General features: G+C 36.9%; 1 protein-coding gene across 3 annotated transcripts in view; it reads right to left on the bottom strand.

Moving 5' to 3' along the window:
- FTO (FTO alpha-ketoglutarate dependent dioxygenase) overlaps positions 1–25,747 on the bottom strand; it is a 232,843-nt gene that overhangs the window by 133,988 nt on the left and 73,108 nt on the right. The gene's annotated exons all lie outside the window — the stretch shown is intronic.

The following is a 25,747-nucleotide window of genomic DNA, read 5'->3' as shown; positions in this document are numbered from 1 at the left end:
TTCAGTGAAGGTATTATATTGTCTTTTTTCCCTTAACCAGCCACCGATATACACAGTCATTTATTACACTTCATTATTTTTGCTGTTCAGTCACATGTTCTGCCAATGTACCAAAGTATCTAAATGCTTTGGGAAGGATGAAAGAATATACAGAATGTTTGCACAAACCTATTTTTCACCACAGTAAAGAAGGCAAAAAAAAAGTTTCTAACCTGAGGAGTTGTGTATGTGAGGAACAGTAACATGCAGATTATACACTTCTTAAGCTACATAAAGTAGTGTTGCTAACACCATGGTCATTCCAGGAGACAAGCATGACAGGGTTCGCATAGACAGAAAATAATTTTATTATACCAATATCAGATGACAAAGAGCAAAAGCATCTTTCTCCCCATGTCCCAGCTCTATCAGTTGGCCTAGCAAAAGGCATTACCCCAGTCATATGGGACTTACACATCAAAAAGAAAGCTTTCTTGTAAAACCCCAAAATGTTCAAAACTCTGTCTATACAGATCACATTCTTGACCCTGCTTTGACATTACAAAGCAAACAAAAAGCCAGAGAGCATTTTCAGATAAGGATTCCCTGACATGGGTTTCCCTTGCACTGACCTATATCTTTTCCACAAGCTCTAATATCCGCCAACTTCAACAATCTTGACCTTAGAGCCTCATTTCCAGCAGCTGCACAGTTTAAAGCAGGATTAGATAGAGGGCTTCAGCATGTGAAAACATACTCGCATGAGATGATGTATATTCTTTAATGGGTGTAAATTAACACTGCTTGTCATTCACAAAAAATACACCTACTAAGGCTTTAACTTTTATATTTATCACGTACAAGCCTTGACAGAGCAGTACAATGAGAGTTTATCTCTGTACTATGGGATGATCAGACCACAGCCATACAGCTGGGCACAGCCCACAAGACTTACCTTTCAGAACCTTTGGATGGCCATATTAACCACAATGGGACAGGGAAATCCACTGGTGATGGTGACATGTCTACTCAGTCTGGGAGAGAAGTCCCAAGTTTAGAGATGCTCTGCCTCACAAAGCTGATAAAACATTACTTGCAGGCAATAAACATCAAGATTCCCTAGATAAGTGATTCACAAAGTGCAGAGTATGGAGAATAGATCCCAAAGAATTTTCAGCTAAAATCTGATGAAAAGATGATGTTATTAGAGTGTTATCAGTCAGAGATGGGTGACCATTCCCCAAGTATTCACAATCACATAACACTATTGTATGAATTCTGTTGACCAAATTGCAACTTTGAGTTCCATTACCTAAGGTCCCCTCCATCAACAGGAACATCATAATTCTGGAAACTGAACATAATTTCATTTTTACTGAGAGAACAATTATATTGCTCCAGCCTTCTGTTAACACCTTTCATTTATGTGGTGATGTACATAGTTCAAGTCAAATGCATAGTTTGACACTGACATCATAAATGCTTCTTGATTGAGCCCTGTGCATACAGTTGCAGCTTCCTGGAGGGTGAAATAGGATGATTAAGCAACATACAACAAGAATACATAGCCATTTAACCAATTTACTTGTTTTCTAGGAGTGCTGAGGGCAGTGAGGTGACCTGGAATGTGAGTACAGGGCTTGATGTGTAGCTTTTATAGAGGTATTTCTTAACTTGCTATTCTTATAATCTCAGTAAAAATCTCAAATAGTAAAAAAATAAACCAGCATTCTGGGTAAAACTATATTATGAAACATGTTCCTTTGAAAGTTTCCTTTGTATGTAACTTGTTTTGGGATTTATTTTTAACAAGGGGATTTTATACCTTGACTGATAAAGGTCAAGGGTTCAAGAAACTCGGTCAAAGATGTTATCAGCTGGGAAAGCCATTTCCTCACATCAACACTGATAAAAATCCATCAGAAACCCGGCTGATACCACCCCTTCTCTAGAGATCAAGAATGACCTTCTTTTGAACATCACTATGGTTGTACATCCCATCAAAGAAAATCTGATGTTGTGTCTCAATTCCTTTAATGACAGATAATTGTCTGCAGAGGCCCCCTTTGCCCAGTGCTGAGAGAAGCCTTCACATTTCTGAACTGGACTCAACACTGACTCAGTGTTTTTCAGCACACATGGGACTGCAGGACAGTAGAATAAATAAACAATGCAACCAGCCCTACAGCCTGTCTTATCTCATCCTTGTGTTCACAGAGATTCTTGAGGGTGGTAATGTTTACAAACTGTTGAAACTTTCTTCTGCTTCCTGAGCTGGCAAAAACATATCCTGGACAACCTAAGCAACGAGATTATGTAAATTGCTTATCACTTGTGGGAAGCAACTCACTGTCTCATTGGCCAGCATATCTCTTTAATAAGCAGTATTGTTAATATTTTCAGTAAATCTTACCCAATTCTCCTTGCCAATCTATTAATGTATTTGGGGCCTTTCCTCCCATTATGTAAAAAAAGAAGGTACTAAGATTAGATTTTAAGAGACCAACACCCTATTCCTCTCATTCGCACTAAAAAATGTATCAGTGAGATAGGACTGAATAAAAACTGTTGTAACAAGTCTTTCTATTCACTCAGGAAATAAACTCAAAATTAGATACCTAAAAATTCTAAACTGCATATCGTAACAAGACTACAGTAATACCTTTTTTCTTAGATACACAGCAAAAGAAACACCGTTTTAATATCCATAGGCCACTACCCTGATGAATTCTATGTCCTGGGTGAATACCATGACATGCTTGCAAACAAGCAATCAAAAGCAACATTTAAACACTCCAAACCTCACACTGGTACATTTTCAATCTTCCAAAGCTGGATTTTTCCTTCCTTCAATACAGACCTCTTGAGGAGCCAGACTCAAGGTTAGAAAACAGTGTATAGCTGGAGACATGAAGCCTGGTGTTCTGTCAAACAAATTAGCCTTCAGTTTGAACTAAAGTGGCACTTGGGACAGTTTGCCTCTTGGTCCTACTTTATTGGGTCAACAAATAAGATTTTTCACTCTAAGTTAAGATTTAATTAACTCACCACCAGTTTAAATAGGATAAGCTTCTGAATCTTTACCAACCACTCCTACTTTAACAAAGCAGTCACCTCTAAAAAATCAATAACTAATACACAAAGGAAAAACAAAGTCTGTAAGCAAGGCTAAAATGTTGCTCTGTATCTTCTCTTATTTTTTAATTTTATTCTGTTTTCAGTGCAAAAAGTAGCCTGATGAAATTCTAAAAATGTAGAACACAGTGCCTTTTAGAGGGGTGGGGGGAAAAAAGCTGAAATCTATTAAGCCACGTTAATTTAACATGTTGTAATTCCTCTGTAATAAAAAGCTAATAATTGCTTACAAAACGCTGCTCGTTTCTTCTTTACTTTTAAAATTGTTACTTAAAATATGATCAAATGCACCTATTTTCATTGATACAATGGAAACAGCCAGTATGGTTTAAGTTATCACCCAGTAATTTGGGTACATTAAACCCAATTCTCTGCCTTTTGTTTATTAATCCATTATGCCAGATATCACAGTTTCACTCAGCAACCCTCATGTTTTGGATGATATTGAAAAATGAGTCATGTTTGTCAAAGAAAGTTAAAAAAAAAAAAAGGTAAAGAGGGAAAAAGTGTTGTTTATAGAAGCCAGCTGCTCCGGCTCCGGCGCCAGCAGCTCCTCATCCTGCTCTTTTCCACTCACAGCCCCCACTGGCATAGGTACAACTAAATGTTGACTTCAATGCTTCAGAGAGCACTCAACTGATTCTGTACATGATTAATTGCCAAAGACATGGCTGACCATATGGAACAGAGAAAGCATCAAGTAATTCATACTTCTGTATATGATCATTTGGCCCCTGTTGTTTTAATGTACAGGAAAGAGCTAGTATAGCACAGACCTGGTGTCTTGCCCTTGACAGCCCATTAAGAAATCTCAAAGCACCTAGTTGAAGTTATGCTGTTGGCTTTTCAATAGCAGCCTAATAAAACAGAAGCAAAGCTTTCCAACTAGTCTTAAATCTTTCACATACAGTACATTAACCACTGCTGCTAAAACAACTGGTTTCTTATGATAGGAAATGGGATTTGATTTCTAGCCTCTGCATACTTACTGAAAGCCTTTTTCTGACCTTTGGAGGGTTTACAAAATCATTGTTCGTTTTTCCTGCCATTTTCCCCGTTTCTTGCCATGGTGATCCTAATAGATTTGTTTAAGGTTCAGTACATTCTACTCTTACTAGCTGTTATATGCAAACTGTACAATGAAGGTAGGCTCATGGGAGCTGAAAGGAAAGAAATTAACTATTTTATTTCTGAGACTCAGTGAAGTCACAGCAACATCTAAAACATAATTTACTTTTAAGGAGCCTATAAAACAAAACAAAAAATTCCTCAAAAGAAGCAATATACTAGTGTGTGCTTTCTTGTATCAGACTGGAGACAAATCATCAAATTTCATTTGAGAAGGAAGGGGAATTTATTTTAAAGCTGTTGTATTCTCAAGGATTTCTGACACAGACCTCAGGAAAAGAAAAAAGTGCAGACTTGGAATATATGTCAGTATCATTAACTGCTTTATATTAGTTTTATCTACCGTTTGCATCTCTTCAGTCATATGCAGTCAAAGAAAAACATTTAAATAATGTTTCCCTGTCAAAGCTCTTAACATGACAGTGCTAAAAAGTTAATCCCCATCCTCACACATCTTCTGGCAGTTTTGACATACGTTGGCAAGGATGTATTTGCTGGCACCTTCCATTAGAAAATATTTACATGGAGTTTTCTTGTCTGAGGATTTTCCAGCTGACTAAATCATCCTCGTGGTCTGAAGGGCCTTATGTGGGATATTCTAATCACTGGACATTCATCAGTGGTAATTTCCCAGGCTACTGAAAATTCAGCTAACACTATTAATATTCCAACAAAACACATGAATAATCCACAAGCCAACATAAAACTCTCTAACTGTTCTGGTTATTGAGTGAGAACTTCCAACATAAAACCAGGTTTTTAAGTCAAATATTCTATCTGTTTTTAAATAAAATATAAAGGAATTGAGAATTTTGTCAAAGACGTGTAATTTTTGTCGGGTAAAAGGAATGGAAACTCAAATCGTTGATGTGAAATCATTGCCAAAAAGAATGTACATTCTCCCCTACTGTTATATTCAATGGTGCACATCAAAACTAAACAAGTGCATAACCAATTATAAAGCAGAATGCTTAAAGTTAGACATATGTTTAAGCTCTATATACAAGTCTACACACATTAAAATGTAGACAGCCCTGCCTCCCTTTGAGGTATTCACTGCTGACAACAAAGGATGAATACCTGACTTGATAGATGAGTAGCTTGACCTAGAAAAACCTACAGCAAGTAGATCACTTAGAGTTTTTCAGACAAACTGTAGGTCTTGTCCACACTAGAAAGTTGTACAACTTATCCATACCTGTGGAGCTAAAGCAGCACATTTTCTAGCTATATGAGTTTAAAGGTCATAAATTAAACCAGGTAGAGCTTATTTGGAAATAACCATTACTTTATGCCTATATAAGCATATTTCTACTTGGGTCCTGAACCATATATTTAGGAAAAAGTAACCCAAACATAAGTAATGACCATGTAATTTTGGTTCCTCTGGCATGCCACAACTAAATGAATTTCCAATTGAGAAGAAAAATCCTTTTTTACTGGATGAGTCAATGCAGTTATGATGGGTATTTAAGATTTTCAATACATAATTATAAAGTAAAAAAAAATGTATAAAGATCAACACTTTCCAAATATTTTTGCTGCACTAATCAGTTTGACAATGTTCTAAAGGTGAAGTATGATCCATCTTATCATGAAAGAGCAACCAAACCACTCCAGATATTTGGAATAAGAGTGGCTTAGCATCTTCAGATGTATGGGTGAGTGAAAGGTTACCCTTCAGCCACATTCTCCCAGAGCATGGCCCCTCCACCTCTGAATCATCAATACCACAAAGACTGAGGCAGGCCTACCATGCATAGTGGATTATATGAAGTGTAAAACATTGTGGGGAAAAAGCTTTTGAAAGAAGTCAGGAAAAAGAAATCACACTTGCAAGAAGATCCAGCTGACAGGCCAGTCGCTAACAAGTGAATATGTTTGAAAACGTTGTGAATGCAAGAAAAGAACACGCCTTTTGTTTCCAAACCTACAGTGTGTCTTTACCCCAACTGTTGCCTGCATGGCTGAACATATGTTTTTTGAACAAGAACTGAAGCAGAAAGTGTTCTTTGTTATAATTCACTCCTTTGTATACACCTCCCTTTTCCCATTTTGCTCACATGCAAACAGTAGTTACACTGAACACTTAAGTTCTGAAGGACTGCATAGCAGTGTATGCTTCAGTGATTATTTACTATTGCTGAAATCAGTTGAGCTAAAATGCACTACAAGACTCACTTGGCTAATCTGCACTCTGGACAGCTTATATTTTGCAATGCTGAATCACACCAAGTACAACCTGCACATGCTCACTCAGCCAGCACTCTGAGTTTTCATCTTCATGTGCAGTTCTCATAAGCACTGAAGAATCACACAACAAATGATTTTATGTGTTCAAAAGAACTCGGAAAAGTACCCTATAATTTTCTTAGCAGCTCAAAATTAACATCATCTGCTATTATGAATAATTTAGGGTAAGGGAGAGAGAAGAGGAAAAAATTATGGACTTCAAAGCCAGGAGTAGGTAATCCCATCTCACAAACACTGAAATGAACTGCAGTTTGTATCAAATACTCAAATAACTTTATTAATTATAATGAAATAATTCTACATTTAAGCAAGGCACTGCTTCAACTTATCTAATTTATACTAAAGCCCTAATACACTAAGCTGCGTACAAGCTTCTTTTAAAATATTTACAGATAAAAACTTGTAACAAAATCTCCAAACTAGAATCCTGGTCCTTGTAGCCCTCAAAATACAAATTGCAATCACTAACATTAACATTATTGGTTACAAAACCAAGTATTTTTAAACATCCCTAAACTATGAAGAAATACGGAAAACAGTGAGTGCTAGATTCTGAATTCATTATTTCCTTTTATTTGTGACTACCTCATATTTATTTGTAACTACATCATGTTACTGACTTCCTTGAACAGCATATCTCAGCATCTATTTAGCGTGGAAAAGCATAGAATACCAACATTTCCCTCCCATCACTGAAGCCACAACCTGTTGCCATTGTCATTTACTGCCTTAGCCACAGTACTTTATAACACAATGTCTACCAAAATATAGTTGTAGAGAAATTTAGGGCATATTTCTAATGTCATTAGTTTGATCGAAATAATTTAAAACACTGAAATCCAAGTTACAGAATGGGTTAAAAGCTGCAAGCCACAATCAAATGAAGCAGCAAGCCACATGTCCATAAGTGCCTGTGGGCATACTTTGTCTAAGACACATGCCATAGCAGAACAGCAATTTAGTACATATGCAAGATAACCACATACAGCTGAATCATATCTTCGAATGACATAAGGGTTTCAATGCCTTTATCATCCTCACAGCACCAAATGCACCTGGTCTGTGGATATCCCTGTGAGAATGGGATTCTCACCACGTTGTTTCAGAAATGAAGTTTTGTCACACTTGGCTCAAGTAACAGCTTCATTACCCCCAGTGACACCATGGCACACTGTTGTGAAGATTTAAAATTCATAATCATGTAAGTGCAGTAGTGATACAAGCTGTCAGGGCCAAAGGGATGGAATTTAGAGCACACTGCTGAGAAGAGCATAGGAGATAAAACCAACACAGAATGTGCTACACTATATGTACTTAATGTATGGGGATTATGACATTAAAAATCAGAAGACATTAACCAGCAGAACACCACCAGATATTGTTATTAGTTCATCATGACAACAGCATTTGGAAATATATTTTTTTGGAAGCTATGATCCTTGTTCCTCAACTGAACACTAGGCTATCTGATTTCAGTGCCTTATTCTCCTCCAGTTTTGTTACAGTACACAACTATATTTTACATAAGCACTTCACACAGAGGCCATGCAAATGGTGATGACATCACATTGAGGGTGTGAAGTATAAAATGCACAACCAAATGCAATGGACTAGAAAATTTAAAAAATGGAGGAACTGACAAAGAAGAACATATGGAAAAGTCTACTCATTTAACTCACATGAAACAATTGCTGAAAATGTGCCATCACTATTTTTGTTTCAGTCCTTACAGTAAACATGGATTCCTCCTGGAAGAACAGGCAACTAGTTTTTCTTAATTCTCTTGCATTCAGAGCACATTTAGGAATAAAGTCTTGCACATGTCATTCTGATTTGAATATTAGAGCATAAAGATACATAATCCTGCAATAGATATACCACCTATATGGACAGAACACTAATTTTCCATTATGAGTAATACAGGGGAATACATCTTACTATATCTTACTAGTATATAAAGGCAACACAAATGTTACAAGAAAAAAAGATAATTGCAAAATTAATTCAGTAGTCCAGGTACGCTTACTAACTTAAACAATGCTTCATTATAGTTTATATGTCTGATCAAAATCAACATCCTGTAGGATCAAAAGAAACCTACACTTGTTTTCCAGAATAAAAAAAAAAACCACAAAAAAATCCACCAAACTACAAACCACAGCTCCTACTAAATTAAATTAAAACTCTGCCTAATCTTATATGTCTATGTCCACATTCACTGTACACAGAAAATACACCAGGGTACAGCACAGACAGCACACCTGCAGTCACTGTTTTGTCACATCCTGCTTAACTGCAGCACGGAATCATGGAGCTGGAGCACTAACCATGGTACACCCAGGCAGACCTCCATCCCTTCTGAGGACAGGGCACTTTCCACAGAGGTTCTCATCGTCTGGTCACACTCAGTTGCCATCTTCCATCATCCCAAGAACTATGTAACATTTTCTTGCTATTTATTTTTCTTCTGAACGCAATATATCTGTAAAACCTGCACTTTTAAAGGTTGTTAATGCCCACTACAGGCAGCTATTGATTATTCTGATAGACTTGTGTTCCAGCTGTGTCCCACCATGCTACAGCACCGAAGAAGCATTTGAAGACAATGTTAAATTATTTGAAAATTTAACTGTATCAAAAAATATTATACAGACAATTGTCACTAGTGCCACAGCATTCAATCAGGGAAAATAAACTTTCATCATGTAATTCATGTGCCTAACACAGAAAACAGTGTGATCAACAGATCACTGCAAACAGACGTGCATCAATTACTCCCTGAAACAAAAGCCGCATGCTGAAGATTCTGCCAACTCAACAGAGATGACATTTGCATGATGTGCTCACAAATTATGACAATATCATTTGGAAAACAGACAACCCTGTTACTCTGTGACATCCCATAACAATGCATTCTGTTACCCTGCACTGTGACAGCCACAGCTCCTGCCCAGCCAGTCACTAATGCATCCTTCTACAGGAGTGTGAAACAAGATATGGGTTCTCAAGTTCAGCTGCAAAGTCCAACTTAAGAGAGAGGTCAAAGGTGTCTGACTAATCACCTCTGCACTCTTCCAGAAGGAACTGTTAATCCACTAGTAAGAAAGCAATGTCAAGGATGTATTAACATCAACTGGCTGAGCATCCTTAACAGACATACAGTGAGTATATACACTACAATGGAGATGTTCTTCACTAACTAAAAAGCTTTTGGATCTCCTGGGTTGCTGAAGAAATGAAAAATAACAGTTTGTGGAGAAGGGTTTGACCTGTGTTCCCTCAGACAAAAGCTTCTCCCCTTAGAGGTACATCATGACAAGCAATGATAGGGCTCTAAATCTCCAATTCATAGTACTGTTCACCTATTTCACTTTCTGCTTTACCATGACACTACAGTGTTAATCACACTTCACAGCATTGAGTCCACACATGCAGTCTGCATGAACAATCATCCCAACTATTAACCTGGTATGTATCTTCTTAGAGAGAAAAACATGCCACTTGATAAAAAACCTCTTGTTTCTCTTCAGCATTTGAATTCTTGAGTTGGTGCACTTTATTTTTTTTTCCCCCTTCAATTTTTTATTTAGGATGTCATTATGCCATCTCTTTATATATATCGAATCAATTTTCAGGTATAACTACATTCATTTAGGAAAAAAAATAGCTAAAACCTTTTCACTAGAACATGGGCTGCCTTTAACAATTTTGGATTATTTTTTGACATTCACCAACAACTCTCTTGTCAAGACTTGTATTTGTTATATGCTTATTTATAGTCTTCTATGCTATACATTCTTTTTTGTTTCACAGAAAAGCTTCTTGAATGTTTATTAACAGAGCTACTTAGGTATCAAACTACCACTATGTTCTTGAGTATTAAATAATCTTCTTTGAAGGCTGGCAGATTTCATCCTGTTTATGACCAGTCAAACCAGTTATTCCTGAGCTGGAGAGATCATGACATAGAGTAAGTTGCTTTTACAAGAGATGAAGTGCAAGAAAATTAAAACCCAAGACAAAATTTCTCTGCCCAAAGAGCATAACTAAGGGCACAGCAGTTATTATGAGGAAAAAGAGTATTTTGATAAGCATTTGTGAAAACATGTCATAACATGTCTTGTTTTAAAATACAGCAACCAAATACTGTGAACTTAAGTTCACAATGAAGAGTTTTCATCTCTGGAAAGTCACTGTTTTTGTCTGAACTGCAAACTAGAAAACATAACCCAGTTTTCTACCTTCATTAACAAAGCTTGAAAATCAACAAAATATTATTTCTACTAAGCTACAACTTGATAATGTATCACTGCTTCACCTTCTAGACGAACTAGTTTCTCTTTGTGCTGTTCATTCAGTGTGTGCACAGAAATAGTTCCACGCAACCCTCCTGGACCAAATTCATCACATTGGATGGATCATGGCCACAGGTATCTACTGTTCCATGTGATGGTGTGAGTCTTGAAAAAAGCCATGAATGAAATTCTATTCATGGTCCAAATTTATCACCACATATGGAAAAAAGCAAACAACTTGGGACTGACCTATCCCCCCCCAAAATGGCTCCATTTTTGACACAGTGCAGCACTTACTTAAGAGCATGACTTCAACCTTTCTGGCCTACGAAAGTCAGCCAGAGATTATCATCAGCACTGGGTTTGAAATCACCTAAAATCTTGGGGCTTAGGGCCAATTCTGGATAACCAAAACAACTTGTAAGATTTCAAAAGAATTCTTTCTTCACAGATCAGAGACTACAGGCAGAAAAACGTAAGATTTACTTAAAACTCCTGAAACTATTTTAAAAGTCTATATTTTGTTAATTTTTAAGCCGATTAAAAGCACTGAACACACTAATTTAACTTGACATTATTATAAACTCTTAATTTTAAACCTCTTCATCAACACAAACAGCAACTAGCAAATTGTTATGTAAAGCGTTTTGAGTGGAAAAGAGCAGATCCATCTCTGTTTACTAATTTTGAGATATCAGGAAGAGAAAGAGGAAAAGCTTCTTAGTTTTGTATTATTTTAGGTGAATCCATTAGCTCAATTAAAAAAAAAAGAAAGAAAAAAGTATCACAGGTCAAAAGAACAAAATGACACACAAAAAAATCCATTGGCAAACTGGCTGTCGGTTGGATGCACAAGAGTAATGCTAAACAACTGTGGTATGGAGACAAAATATGCTTTCTTTGCGACACTTTTACAATAAGTTATTTAAGTCTTGTGAACAGCCTTGCCTTGCACCCACCCCTCACACATTAATGAAAACAAAGGGGGCCCATTTACATTGTAACCCCACAGTGGGGTTAAGCATGTGACCTTAAAGTATGGTGCTCTTGTGCTCCATGGAAAGGTTCTTGACAATATAAACAAGAATTACTGCTGTTAGAGAAAGGGAAGACAATTAAAAACAATCTAGGATGCATGTTGTACAGCTGTTCAAGTTTCAGCTATGTCTGACCTCTAAAGATGCTCTGGGTTTTATTTCAGAAATTTAAGCCATTTTAGTTTTATTAAAATAATCCTTCAACAGAAACTGAATTCATATGAAAAACATGAGGTTTTATATGAGTAACACAACGAAAACTGTGTGTTTTTGGCAAAACATGCCATCGCTGCAGTTAAAAAGATGTTGTGGTCTGCACATCTCTTTCCAATGCTTAAGCTCACCAACAGCTGAGCAAAAAGGAAATCTCTGTAAGGAATGCTAAGAAAACTTGCTGAGAAAAAAAAACCACTCTTCTTGAAACAATTGAGACTTTGACAGGTTAAATCACAATCAAATCTGTTTGACAGACCTTTGTACCCTGGCAAAAAAAAAACAAACCTGGGTGATTTCAGCAAAACTCTGCAGGCACAGTGGCCCAAAATAGATCAAATTGCAGGACCAAGCAGCCACAACATTTTTTAAGCTTAATTTTGGATACCATTGATTCCAAATGCAATAAAGCCAGACTGCAATTATGGTCTGTAGTTTCTTTACACATGCCTAAAAATTTTCTAATAACTGAGAAAATACTTAAGTTTTAAAGAGAAAATTATAGAATGATCTTTTTTTTTTCCATCAGCCAGTAAAACCAATTGACCTAATATTGTCCTTAAAAAATAGGGTTACAGAAGAAAAACATCTGAGAAAATAACAAAGATCTTGGCTAAGTTTCATAAACCCACAATTTTCCTGCCTGTTTGATCTTTGTACAGTCAGCATAAGCCACTGAAACTCCTCCACAAATGAAAGGCATTCATGGGAAGCCATCAGAAAGCATCGCTCGTCCTCTGGGACCCAGGACAATAAAAGAAAAGTTTGTGTCTGCCACGTGGGCCTACGATTCAGCTTAAATGAACAAACCAGTGCAATATCCCTTGGCTTTGTGAAAGCGATACTTCCTACTTTTTTGGAAGAAAGGAAGTCATATATAAACAGAACAAAGGGAAGAGGCAACACAAGTAGAGCCTCTCATAATAAATATTACAGTGAAAGTTTTGCTCATCAAACCAAGATTAAAAACATATTTTAATCTCCCAAGTTTTATGCTTTTGATGTATGTTGAAGAAGAAAGCTTATGTATTTTGTAAGATTTACAACATTTCTAGTGGGAATAGCTTCGTATTTCAGTTTTTTCCCCTGTTTCTAAAACTGAAAATGTATGGGGTTGATTCTATCCCTTAATGCTGTGTCATATCAAACACTTCTTTAGAGAATAGAAGTTAGGATATCCTTTGACATTTTTTCCTCACAAATAGGCTAGTGCTCCACTGAACAAAGTACTGCAAAATCATGATAGTGTGTTATGGTAACCTGTGTATCTATGAAATACTTCTTAAAATGCCAGCTTTCCGAGACCACAGGAAAGTTCAAACATTTCCACTAAACTCCATAGCACAGAGAACCACTAAACTGTATTTCCTTGTGGAGCTAAAATTAGGAGAAGGCTATACAGCTTCAGTAGAAAGAGTAGTAATTTATTATCTGTAATTTCACCACTACATGCCCACAACAACCTGATATAACACGTGAAGCATTAATTTTCAGAATTACTACACACAAAACATAAACCTTATGCATCAGGGGCTCCCTTTATAACATCTTCTGTCGAGTTCTGCACAGTTTCCTTGACCTCCCATACAACCTTTCTGGGCAGCTTTTCTTGTTCCCTCTTGATATAGCACCCATTGCTATGACAAAAAGACCTGCTCTTAAAATCACATTTTCTTGCAGTAACACAGCTGCTCATTTCCACGGCCCTGGGGGAGGGCAAAGCCAAACACACCAACAGTCTCCCCAGATGGTGTGAGGCAAAATAGCTGAAAAAGTTTCAATGGAAGTAGCAATGAAACAGCGGGTGAGCCTCTGCCTGGTTTTGCGTGTTGTACAACACTCTTGCTTTTTGCTTTGGTTTAATATTCCAACCATTAACTTTGGGGGACATCATCAGAAATTTTCAAGTGTAGTTTTACAAACACAGAAGTCAGAAGAGCAAAGGTGAAAGTTGCTAGAACTATTACCATGAAGGTAACTATGATACAGTGGTAGACTGAGGTTAATAATACTTAAGGAAGATCTTTTGATTTCAGAGAACTACAAAACTACTACAAAACATTGAATAAATGAAGAAAACTCTGGCTGGCATAGAGATATGTAGTTTAGGAGGTGTGAAGGAGGAAAAGGTGAGGAGGTGACAAAATCTTTCCACAGCTGTTGCAGCCCCTGAGAGCTGATAAAGGCTCTCCTCCTCTGTGTCATTTCAAAGGTACACAGACCACACAGCTGTCCTTCCAGAACCCAAATACTTTCAATGTCTTTCCAAGCACTATCAGTTCATTTGATTCCAAAAATATATAAAAGAAAGATGCAGAAAGTTGTCTAGAGATAGTGACTTGCAGATAAAGGAAAAAAAGGAGGCAGAGATTTCAAGGACAAATAGAATTTATCATAGCAGATTGTCTTTCTTAAGGAAAATAAGTGAAATGCCATAAGAGAAGAGTTGTAGAACCAGAAAATGAATATAGATTTTAACTTAGGAACAGTCAAGAAGAGATTATTCCAGAACTATTAGAAAAATGGCAATAAAATTATAATCAGAAGTGCCAAAGCTGGAATTACACCAAAGACACTGTGAGGAGCCTGGTTGGGAAGACAGGTGTCTTGTCAATAAATACTGTGCCAGAAGAAAGTTCAGGAACAACTTCTTAACTCATTTGCCCAAAGCAACTAGCAAGCAAATGAAAGTGTGAGGAATAATAGGATTCTTGTTTCCTACTCTCCATTTCCCTTCATGTTGCCATATGGTATCCATATCTGTGAGGATAAGCAGTACTTTGTACCCTGGTGTTTCAGTTTTCATGACACTTTACAAGTCTCATTGCTCATTTCACCGCTCTCCACTACCTACTCCTTAATGACACCCAGCCATTGCTTCCTTTGCTTTCCCATAAAAACAACATACTCAGGAAATAATGAATGTATATTTGTCTCTTTCAAGTAACTGCAGCTCCGTTTTAACCATTTACTTTGCAATAAACTTTTTAAAGAGAACTTTTTTCCCCTCTACAAAAAAAAAGTGCCTGCATATCTCAAAGGTCATAATATATAAATTTTAAAAAAATATACAAATAACGTCCCATAGCCTCAACTTCTAAGCTACTACATTCATTCCCCTACTTTGGGGGAGGAAAAAAATACGAATCACAATGGATGCAACAACTGAGCACTCCATAACTCATTGTGACTCTTCAGCCCAAAGAGAAGTACCCAGGGACAGGTATAGTTCACAAAAAAGACTATCAAATTGCTTCTAATGGTGAGTTGCTACAAAGCACACTTTGCTAGATGGAGTTGCTTAAGAAGTTGCTGTGGAAACAAGAAAGAATTGGCCCAGAAAGGAGCAGTGTGAGCTTATTAACAGCAGAATGCTCAAGTGCTCCAAGCCTCAACCCAGAGTGCCACATGGAAAGGCAGAGCTGTTTTGTCTCCTCTGATGAGCACAAAAAACAGAATCCGACCAGGTGTCAAGACTGAGTGGGTTTGGTGAAGGTACAGGGAGAGCCCAAGGAGATGCCAGAAGGGACAGTGAAACCTCCAGAACTACTGAAGTCAGGACTGTGCCTCAGGAAAAAAAATAAACCCACAATGAACATGACTAGGAGTGATCTTTTGGCAGGGTAGCATCTCTCATTCTTCTCAGTGCTTAACCTGCTACACAGTCTACGTGAGAAAATTCTGAATTTTTCTGCATTATAGTAGCCTCTGAAGAGGGAAAATTATTTATGTTTAAGAAACAGAATTGTCTGCAGAAGACTAAATATTTTAAGACACTCAAGTATCCTTAAAAGGCAGGCTAAGGTAAAGCTTCTGAAAACAAAACACTGTTCCTAATAAATTAGGAGAAAAATTTCACAGGAATTTTATTTCACCTCTCCCCAAAGTCCAGATTTTCATAGAATTCTTAAGTCTATTCCATTTGCATATCATTTCAACTCCCTGGAAACTATCCTAAAGGCTAACTTTTCCCTGTGGTTAGAAAAGTGTTTCCAATGAGTGATACAAAATGGTTTAATTTTTTCACCTAAATGATAAACTTGAATACAAAGAACATATATAGAAACTCAAGTTAGCCTTCTTTTTTTTTGACAATACAATAAAATTAATGTAGCAAAGGGAAAAGATTAATCACTGTTCATAAGAATTCATTCACCCAGGGAATTTTTTCATCTGTCCTCTTCTTTACTCAGCTAGACAGAAAATAGATTTTTGCTGGCTATGTTTAATTTCCACAGCTGTCATTGTGATCTAAAACATTTATATTGGAGAAATCACATTTATCCTCAGGAAACAAGGAACTGGAGTACCAGTTTAAATACTGCATAGGCTGTCTGCTCTCTTCAGACCCCAGTGGTGTCTCAGATTTAGAAGCCATACTGTGCAAATAAGCAGTAAAACGTTTTTTGATTAAAATATATTTTTTAAATGCAATTAAACAGCAAAAATGCAATGAAACAGCAAAAGTTGACATGTTTTATATTGACTGGGTTAGTACAAATGTATGGCAAAGGGAGATACACAGTAAAATGGAAACAGGATACAAATACTTAATAATTCTGATGTACATATCTAAGCTTATTTTAAGTAGCATATTTTGAAAGTCCAGCAATGAATTTAATTGTATAACTTCTGATTATGGAAAGAGTCACCAAACAAGAGCATCACAAGTAACAGATTCATAGCCCTACTCATGAGTCATGTTATTTACTGAAGTCCATTATGCAAACTTTCAAAATGGTTGTTTTGAAAAAAATAATACAGTACTTCTGCAAATATTTATGGTTCAACCTAAGAAAATAAATAGTTGTTTGTGATAAATATAAGAAGGAATCAAGGAGATTTCAACAGACTTTAAAACAGGACTAGAAAAATTCTAATATGCATTTGGACAGAACATGATCTTTAATATAAAACCTGTGAAGTAACACAGTCCTGGCTATACCAGCCAAATCAGCAAACAAGCTACTCCATCTTTCCTGAAGCAAATCTTAGTTACCAAGATAGATATTACTATTCTCATTAAAAACATTAATATTCACACATTTAAAATACACCTTCAGTTGTATATTCTTTCAGTCTTTCTTACCAACCCCTAATTTATTTCTCTCCCCACTGCCGTTTTTTTCCCCTTTGTAGTATTCAAAATGGATTTACACAAAACCAATAACAATTTTTACTAAAGAAACATTCTGGTTTTAATCAGGCAGTTCATCACTTAAAATTTCACACACACACTAATGCAAATGTTCTATTTGCAGACTTTCAGGCTGAATGTTTTCCTACTGTAAGGCCATAATATAACAACTCCTTCAAGAAAGCTGATTCAGAAATATGTCAGCAGGTAAACTATTTTGACATATAAAGTGAAATTATACGCTCATGCAGCAGTCACATTTTTAACTCATTCCAAAATTTTATATTAGTTTACATATTTAATATTCCCAGAGCAAGATTATATTAAGTGCTGCAGTCAACAAGTTTACTAGATGAAAATTGAGATCATTGTATTAATACCTTCAGTACTTTTAATGCATGAGTGCAAGTGTCTGTCTAACATTCCTTGCACTTCAAAGATGCTTTATACTTCCACTCTATTTAATCACATTCCTCTCTATTTTAACCCTTCTCTTGACTTGTTATACTACCTTTTTTCTCACATTTGCTTCCTTTCCCTGTTACTCCATCTTTTCTGCAACTTATTTCCTCACAATTTCTTGCTCTGCTCACAAAATCGCTTTGGCCTTTAATTCTCTCTCCTACTGAAACCCTTCAAATGCTTTTAATACATTTTGTGGTGCCAGACTATTCACAGTGTCTCTGCAGAATGAGAAAAAATCCCCACATTTCTAAGTGTAAATGAAACTATTAAAATATAAGTGAAACACTGAAGGAACAAAGCCAGTGCAGTGCTCAGTATTTGTCCATGAGAACTAAAGCTAACCACAGGCCAGCTGAATGACAGTCAGCAGTTAAAGAATCTAAAACAGAAAAATCATGTAGGAAGCCACAGTGCAGTATGCAGCATTCCCCCTGGAGCATGTACAGGAAAAAAGTTCCCCTAAAATTCTAGCATGTCTGTTTTTTATCCCACAACATAGGGACTAATTGCCTTCAGTGTCTGAGCTGGATTCCTCGCATGCTGGAGCAGAACAAATACTACTTTTTCACCTATCCGTCACACAAACATGAAAGATTATGACAAAAGCAAACCAGCACTAATCTTAGCACCTCACCGAGCTCAGAGCAAAACACCAGGGAGAAGGCAGAGAGAAAGCCAGGCACACACAGACAGTAAAACACAATCATCAAATGAATAACTGGACAGGAGCAACTTGCCTCTGTTCTTCCACTTTACGTAGCAGGCACTTTATCTGCTGAAGCGCAGCGTGAACACACCCACAGATTTGGTACGTAGATTAAGTATTTAAGAATTATTAGTACATGTTTCAATCTTCTGACAGATTGAAGGACTTCATCCAGCAGCTCAGGCATTAAGCCTGTGGCTCACAACTGAGTCAAAACAGAGCTTTAATACACCAGTGAACTCATGTTCCAGCCCTGCAAAATACTCAGTTAACACTTATCAGTCCCAACTGATGCTAGTCAGAAGCAGTTATGCATCTGTCAGAAAAGGCAGAAGGAGGCTTATCATGTCTCCCTACAGTTTCCAAGGTTAGCACACTTTGAGCTGAGAACATAACCACAATCTATAAGCTTGAAATGCTGACCCAACCAGATGAGCTGCTCCCCTTCCGTTTTTGGATTCTATACATTAGTCTTTCCTTTGCTCTTTGGCCACCTTTTTTGCAATAGGCAAATCCTAAACATTGCAGAGGGCTACAGTGCATCAACACAATCCTCCTGTAACTGCCTTCTGGCAGTTGCAGGTACTACCAGAGCAGTTTTTGAGTGGAAAAATGGCAGTGAGGGAACTCTTGCAGATTTTCGACCATGCCCATGCTTTTCCAGTTTTGGAGTAGGTGGAACCATCCACAGCATGAAGAAACTGGCAGGTGGAATATCTACCTGCTTGCAGTCAAGGAATGTGTCATGGTCATCTTTACAGAAGGGAGCAAACCAGTGTCACAGCACACTTTGGTAAACCCTGGCAATTGCTGTAGGCCACCAGAAAGGCTTTGCAGTTGGACACAGCAACTCAGAAAACCCGGACACAACTGAATTCTCTTGGAGCTGGGGGAATGGTTACACAATCCCAGAACTGTGTGAAAAACAAAACAGCAGAAATCTTTTGCTGCTTCCCTCCTCTTATCACCTCCAGCCTTTTAAGGAATACAGATCAAAAAAAACCACAAAAACCCCTATAATATTTAGAGAAGGGACTGAAATATTAGGGTATGGGTAACTTTTGCACCATGAAAGCCTTTGAAATAAATAAAGGTTTTTTATATAACTCCTCAATTCTGAAAACACAGTAACTGGGATACAGCTGGCAGCAGGAGAAGAATCTCTGCAACTTCTCCACGTCACCTGAAAGGCCAACCATATATATTCCTATCTCCTAAAGTGTGTGATTATATGTACACATACATTCATAATCTAACAATCTTTCCAAAAAGGCTTATAATGAGACACAAGTAGGTATCTGCTCTTTCACAGGCTAAGTAGGGAATACCTTCCACGTGCTTTTAACTGCTTCTTTTGGTTACGAGATTTTCATTAGTTTTACATGGAGGATTTCTGGAGGAGCTGCTTCTTGCAAAGAGAATTTATGTTCTAATGCCTACAGCTTCAACAAACTTGGGCCTCCATGGAGGAAACATGCTTCTCTCTTCTCCCCACCCCAAATTGTCTCAAAATAATGTTCAGATAAAACAGAATGAAAAAATCTTTAGGAAAAAAAAAACCAAAGAAAGAAACATTGAAAAACACTCAAAACAGCCTGAAATAAAATAATGTACCTTTGACCTCTGGTAACTCAAATAGAGTGTTAATCACCAAAGGATTAACACCCTCTGTATTATAAATAACATAACCAGTCATCAGGAAATTATAACACCCCATATAATCAAGAAACACTGAAGTCTACAACAGAACTATGCCCAAACAGTGGGATGAGATTATGAAAAATTAACATTGTATCAGTTCAGTAAGATTCTGCAACTTCAAACATTATGGAGAACAGTTCAGTACTTAAACAGGCAAATGTCTTTCTCTATATGTGTACATGTGACTGTATATACATATATATATATATGCATATCTGTGCGTCCATCTGCCACAGAAACACATAAAAAAATTCACACATCTTAACAATTATATGCATGTTTTACATTGTTAAAAATCTATGCATATAGAGTCTCCTTATTTTCTGAATAATTTTATATTTGTTGAATTAAAAGCAAATCTTTCCAACATACTTTAAGCAGCTTTCTGCATTAAAGATAATTATTTTTTGCTTAAACAAAGACTATATTTCTCCCTTTTTTGGTTCTGTATTATTACCCAACAGTTTATTGAATGTAGTATTATTACTGCAGAAGCAGCAGTGGAGAGAATTCTATAAAACACTATTTTTTTAAAGGGATGGAAAAAAAATACATCAAAGAAATCACTACCCGCAAGATTCAGCTTTAAAGGAGACACACAACTATCTTGTTTTCTGCCATCTGCCCCATAACCACTTCCTCCCTTGCAAAGCTTCTCCACCCTATTTTCTCTCAAACCACACCATTCCTTTTTGCCTGAGAGCCTTTGCCATCCTTTCCTACTCTTTCTCAATCTCCAAAGCTTTTCCTGCTAAGCTGGTTTTCAATTCCCACTGTACCCAAAGGTCCATTCCACCTACACACCCAGTTTCAAGTTTTTCAACCCTTACTACTGACTCCAAATCTCCCGTCCCAGGAGTCCTCACCTCACACTGCCATCAATCCTGTTATTCTGCCAAGAGAGCAGCTCCCAACCCTCTCCCCATGTTTTCACTGATTTCTGGCACCTGCTGCCACTTTCCCTCTGGCCAACTGCAACCTGCAGTCTTAATGCCCTGATTGCTTTTTCTCCCCTCCCACCCCTTACTCCTTCAAACACCTGTAGAGGTAAGTAAATGAGTAAACATTAAGAAACCAGATGAAGCAAATGAGATGGGAAGTAGAACTTGCTCAATCCTTATTGTTTCCAGCTGTGTCTGACTTGCTAATTAATCAATCTCATCCTCTTACCTCCCAGACAGCAGCATTCCACTAGGACCAGGATCCCAACATTTCCCCAAGAGTAAAACCAGACCTTTTCCTTAACATGGAGTATCTCATGAATAATATAAAGAGCAACTCATCTCAAGAAAGAAAAACTGAGTTCAAATTAGTTTATTTTATAATAATAATTTCTGCTGAGACCAGAGGTCAGAGGCAGGAAGATCCACATCCTCACAATCCCCCAATGCTACTTTACTTCTTCCAAAGAATGATATAAGAAGGTGATGTCATAGAATCTGATGACACATCTGCATCAGGTAAGGCAAGGTTAGAATGACAGCTCTTCACATGTGTAAAAATCATAAAATTAGATAGAGGAAAAAAGAAGAGTAGACTTTCTCAGTTTGAGAAGCACTTACAACCTAAACTGCATTAGAATTTTTCCTTTAAATCTTCAGTAAAGAGGACACACTATTTTAATTCACTTCTTCCCATTGCAGAGTAACCAGCAAATTTCATCTTCTTCAAGCCAGCTACAAAATCCCCGAGAATTTTTCCAACCTTGTGTTATTTCAAAACTATGAAATACAGTTTTTAAATGAAATACACTTTAAAGTTGTACCATGAGAAAAGGCACAGTTTAATTAAGCTAACTAAGCTGATTAAGCCATGCTCTTTCACCTATTACAGGAAGTATTTAGCCCTGGAGCCATCCTAAAGGCACCTCACACAGCATATGACATGTTTTCCAGAGATACTGTATATATTTAGTCACTGCAGAAGGGGAAAAAGCAAACACCCTATATGTCAGCATGCCAACAAAGGAACAGAAGTAGTATCAGCTGATAAAGCAGCTGTTTACATCTCACTCTTGTCTGGAAGGCAGGTATTACATTACAAGGGAATCGACAAAGTTAAGAAACCAGTACCCCACCACCTCAGATCTGACGGGTGTAAAACAATTTAAGTGGGAACACTCTCTCCAAAAATCTTGAATAATGACAATCTTGACATTATTATTGAATCTTTGTGTGTTTACCAACAACTCGGACAAGTGAATTGAAAACTGAATAGATTGGAGCAGATTTATATTAAAACAATTAGGAGTAATCTTTCTCCTTTGTTGTATTTTAATGAGTTCGTATCATTAAATGAATTCTCTCAAATTTTCAATCCTTTCAAAATGTACAAAAGCAATTTCTAAAATAAAGACATAGCTCAATAGCAGTATTCTTATCTTGGCTTTTGGTGGTACAAGGCTGCTGCTCTGTGTCTCATAAAGATTTCTGGTAGAGTGAGAAAACCTGGTCAGTATCAGAGCCTTTCCTGGGACCTGTCTGAAGTGTCGACAAGCAGCTAAGCTGAATATTAATACACTCTCCATCATCAAAAGCTGTTGCATACCCAAAGGATGAAAAATATTTTAATCAGCTTTCAGCTTGTCTAGTAGAAGTCAGTTTATTCCTTTGGGATTATACATCTATGTGCTCACTTTTTGTCTTTGTGCTCTCTCTCCATACATATTACTTCTGAAACTAGCAGCAAAGAGCCTAAATCTGCTGTTTTGTTGGGAAAAGCCAGCTAATGCTGTGATTCAATTATAGTATTTTACATTTAAGAAGAAAATGTAGAAGATGAAAAGCAAAGAAAAAAGTTGAGAAAACAGTCCTGTTATCAAATTTTTTAACCATAGGATTTCTTAAAGAAACCAGTGGGACCTTTTTTGTTTTGTTCAGTATTTTTGCAAATTTTAAGAGTTTTCAAGACTGGTTCTTCTGTTGTCTTACCAATGTTTTCACCTCCCCAGTAGATTCCTAATTACTGATACTGCAGATTCCCAATTCCTTTAGCATAATGACCAACAGTGGAATTCACCCATGTGTAAATGTTTTATAAAATGTGTATCAAGTATTTCCTACATGAAAACAAACAAAAAATCAGTAAGGGAAAAATGGTTTGAAGAGCCTTGACTGTACAACTGTACCTGTCTGGCAATCCCTCACTTCTCTGCTGTCATTCCTTTAAGAGATAATGCCAGTCCCTGTAAGATTGCATTAATGAAGACATCAACCACAGAAGACTTTAAAAAGTGAGAAATATCAATAATCCTAATTTTGTCTATTTTTAGTCCTTTGAAAAGCACCATAAGATTTCAGATGAAGATGCAGACAAGACCTGTACTGGCTTTTGCATTGAGCAACTACATAATTGCAATACAGAACTCATTTCATCTTACCTCATCCCTGCTCCCTGGGGGATAAAGGTATTGCCATTGGACATGCAACACCATGGTGCTCTTTTCCCCATAAGAAAATACAGAAATGTAAGGCTCTGCTGCTGAAAGATTTTCAGATACTTTATCACACCAAGGAAGTCTGGAAGGTACAGCCTATGTGTACTTCGATACTACACAACATCAACATAAATGGATTTGTACAGGCTAATCTTAAAATAATTTCTATCATCCATCAGCAACACAACCAATCATTAGTTTTGAGCAAGGAAGTGAATTCTGTGGTTGTACTATGGCAAATGGTTTCAGGACAGAAACTCCTAATTCATGAAATGGAAACAGGGCACTGAACAGAATATGAGACCAAAAGGATGACAATGAGTTAACTTCCTTTGCCATGTGTCTGAATGACAAAAAAACCTCTTCTAATTCAGTTATCCAAGCTGAGTCCCACCACAACATCACAAAACAATTGACCTTCTAGCTAGCTGGTGAGGCTTTAATCCATTAGCATGTAGGACACAGCTTGAAGATAGAGCTAAAATATAATTATTAGCAGCGTATATATGCATACATATATACACACACACATAAAAATAATCACTTCAGTTTATTACACAATTATATTGATCCCTAGGCAGCTAGACAACATGAAGTGATGCACTATTCCCAGCTATTAACAGTGCACTTTGCAGAACACTGCATGCTAAGCACAAAGTGGGATTCATCTTGAGCACAGCTCCACTGATGCTGTTCCTATTGACCAGCAACAATCCAGTCTGTTCCCACCATTCTCTTAATTGTTCTGCTATGTTACAGAAATTCAAAATGAGTCCTATAAAAAGAGATGCCATTAGTCTGATGGTGATAAATAATCAGACTGTTTTACAAGAATAATTTAGATTTGTTACACTTAAACTTTACAGCACTGCCTCTGCTGTGAGAATTTAATATAAAGTACAGATCAGTCCAAGGAAAACTGCCAAAATCTGATGTTAACCTGCGACATTTGAGGAAGCCAGTAATTATCTTCCAGAACAGTAAACATTGTATTATATCTACAGCTTCAGGATTATTAAGCTGAAGCATTTGTAGTGACAAAAGGAAAGTGCAAAAAAGATTCACACAAAAGCTCCAGAGAACTAGACCTGGGAACCAGGACACAGTCTGCGTCAGCCAAAACACAGTGAGCTCTTGCTGTTTTTCTTAAATGGAGAGAATTTTTCCTTCTGAAAAGAAAAAAAACCCCAAATCTTATATGTGGCCTAAATACTACAATTTCCAGTCACGGTATGGGGAGGCAGAAATTTGTTGGGTTCCTTCAAATGCAGGATGTTCCCTCCCTAGGACATAGCCAATAAGTAACTGTCAGACGCAGTAAAAATCAAAGCCTTATTTTATTGAGGAGGAATTTAAGATCAGAATTAGTTTGCAATCCAAAACCAAAGTAAGACCTCAATGTTTTGATGGCCACACTGATTTTGAAAACCACACCTAAGTTACTTGCAGAAGTTAAACAGAGTGTCAGTGAAAGAATTAGCACCCAATCCATCAGAGCATAATGATCTTGATGGCAAGTTCTGAAGCCAAGTTTTATTTTTTTAAGTTTAAAACGAAAGCTGCAGTAATGTTAAAGAACACATTGCAAAAACACTATTCACCCACGATGTTATTAGAAATTAGAAGGACTGATGATCAGACAGGAAAGAAAAGGTATCAATGCAGCAACAGCAGCTTTTCAGAAGATGTCACCACCATTGCTTACCAAAACTATTTCGAAAGTAAACCAGCTGTATTCTATTTTATGGTGGTTACAGAGCCACTAAAATACAATAGCAAAAATCCCATGTTTAACAACAGTAGCTGAACTAAAAAAAAAAAAGAAATTACAGCAATGTAGATGGTGACATTTTAGTCATACTGCCATTTGCTGTCACTTTCATTAAAAGTCACAACTTTTTCTAGGTTATAGCAATCACAGTACAAATTATTCCTGCCAAACCACTGTATTTCAGTTTTAACACCAAACCTTTTTTTCTGTGTAGTGTGCTCATAAACATATATACACACATACAAATCAATAAGCTCTATATCTGATCACTTCTGTGACTGCATAAATGAGAACTACAAATAATTTAAAATATTGGTAATAATTAATCAATTCCTTTACAACATATACACAAATTCTAAAAATACACATTAATTTCTTTTCAGGAAATGTTATACCCCATGTTCAAATACGGTCTTTTATTCCATTTTTCTACTAGGAAATAGATTTCTAAGACCACAGAACCATATCACAGAATGGCCTCCGTTGGAAGG

This window comes from Pithys albifrons, chromosome 12 (assembly GCF_047495875.1).
Source record: "Pithys albifrons albifrons isolate INPA30051 chromosome 12, PitAlb_v1, whole genome shotgun sequence".
Taxonomy (NCBI): Eukaryota; Metazoa; Chordata; class Aves; order Passeriformes; family Thamnophilidae; genus Pithys; species Pithys albifrons.
This window is presented reverse-complemented; position numbering and strand designations above follow the sequence as displayed.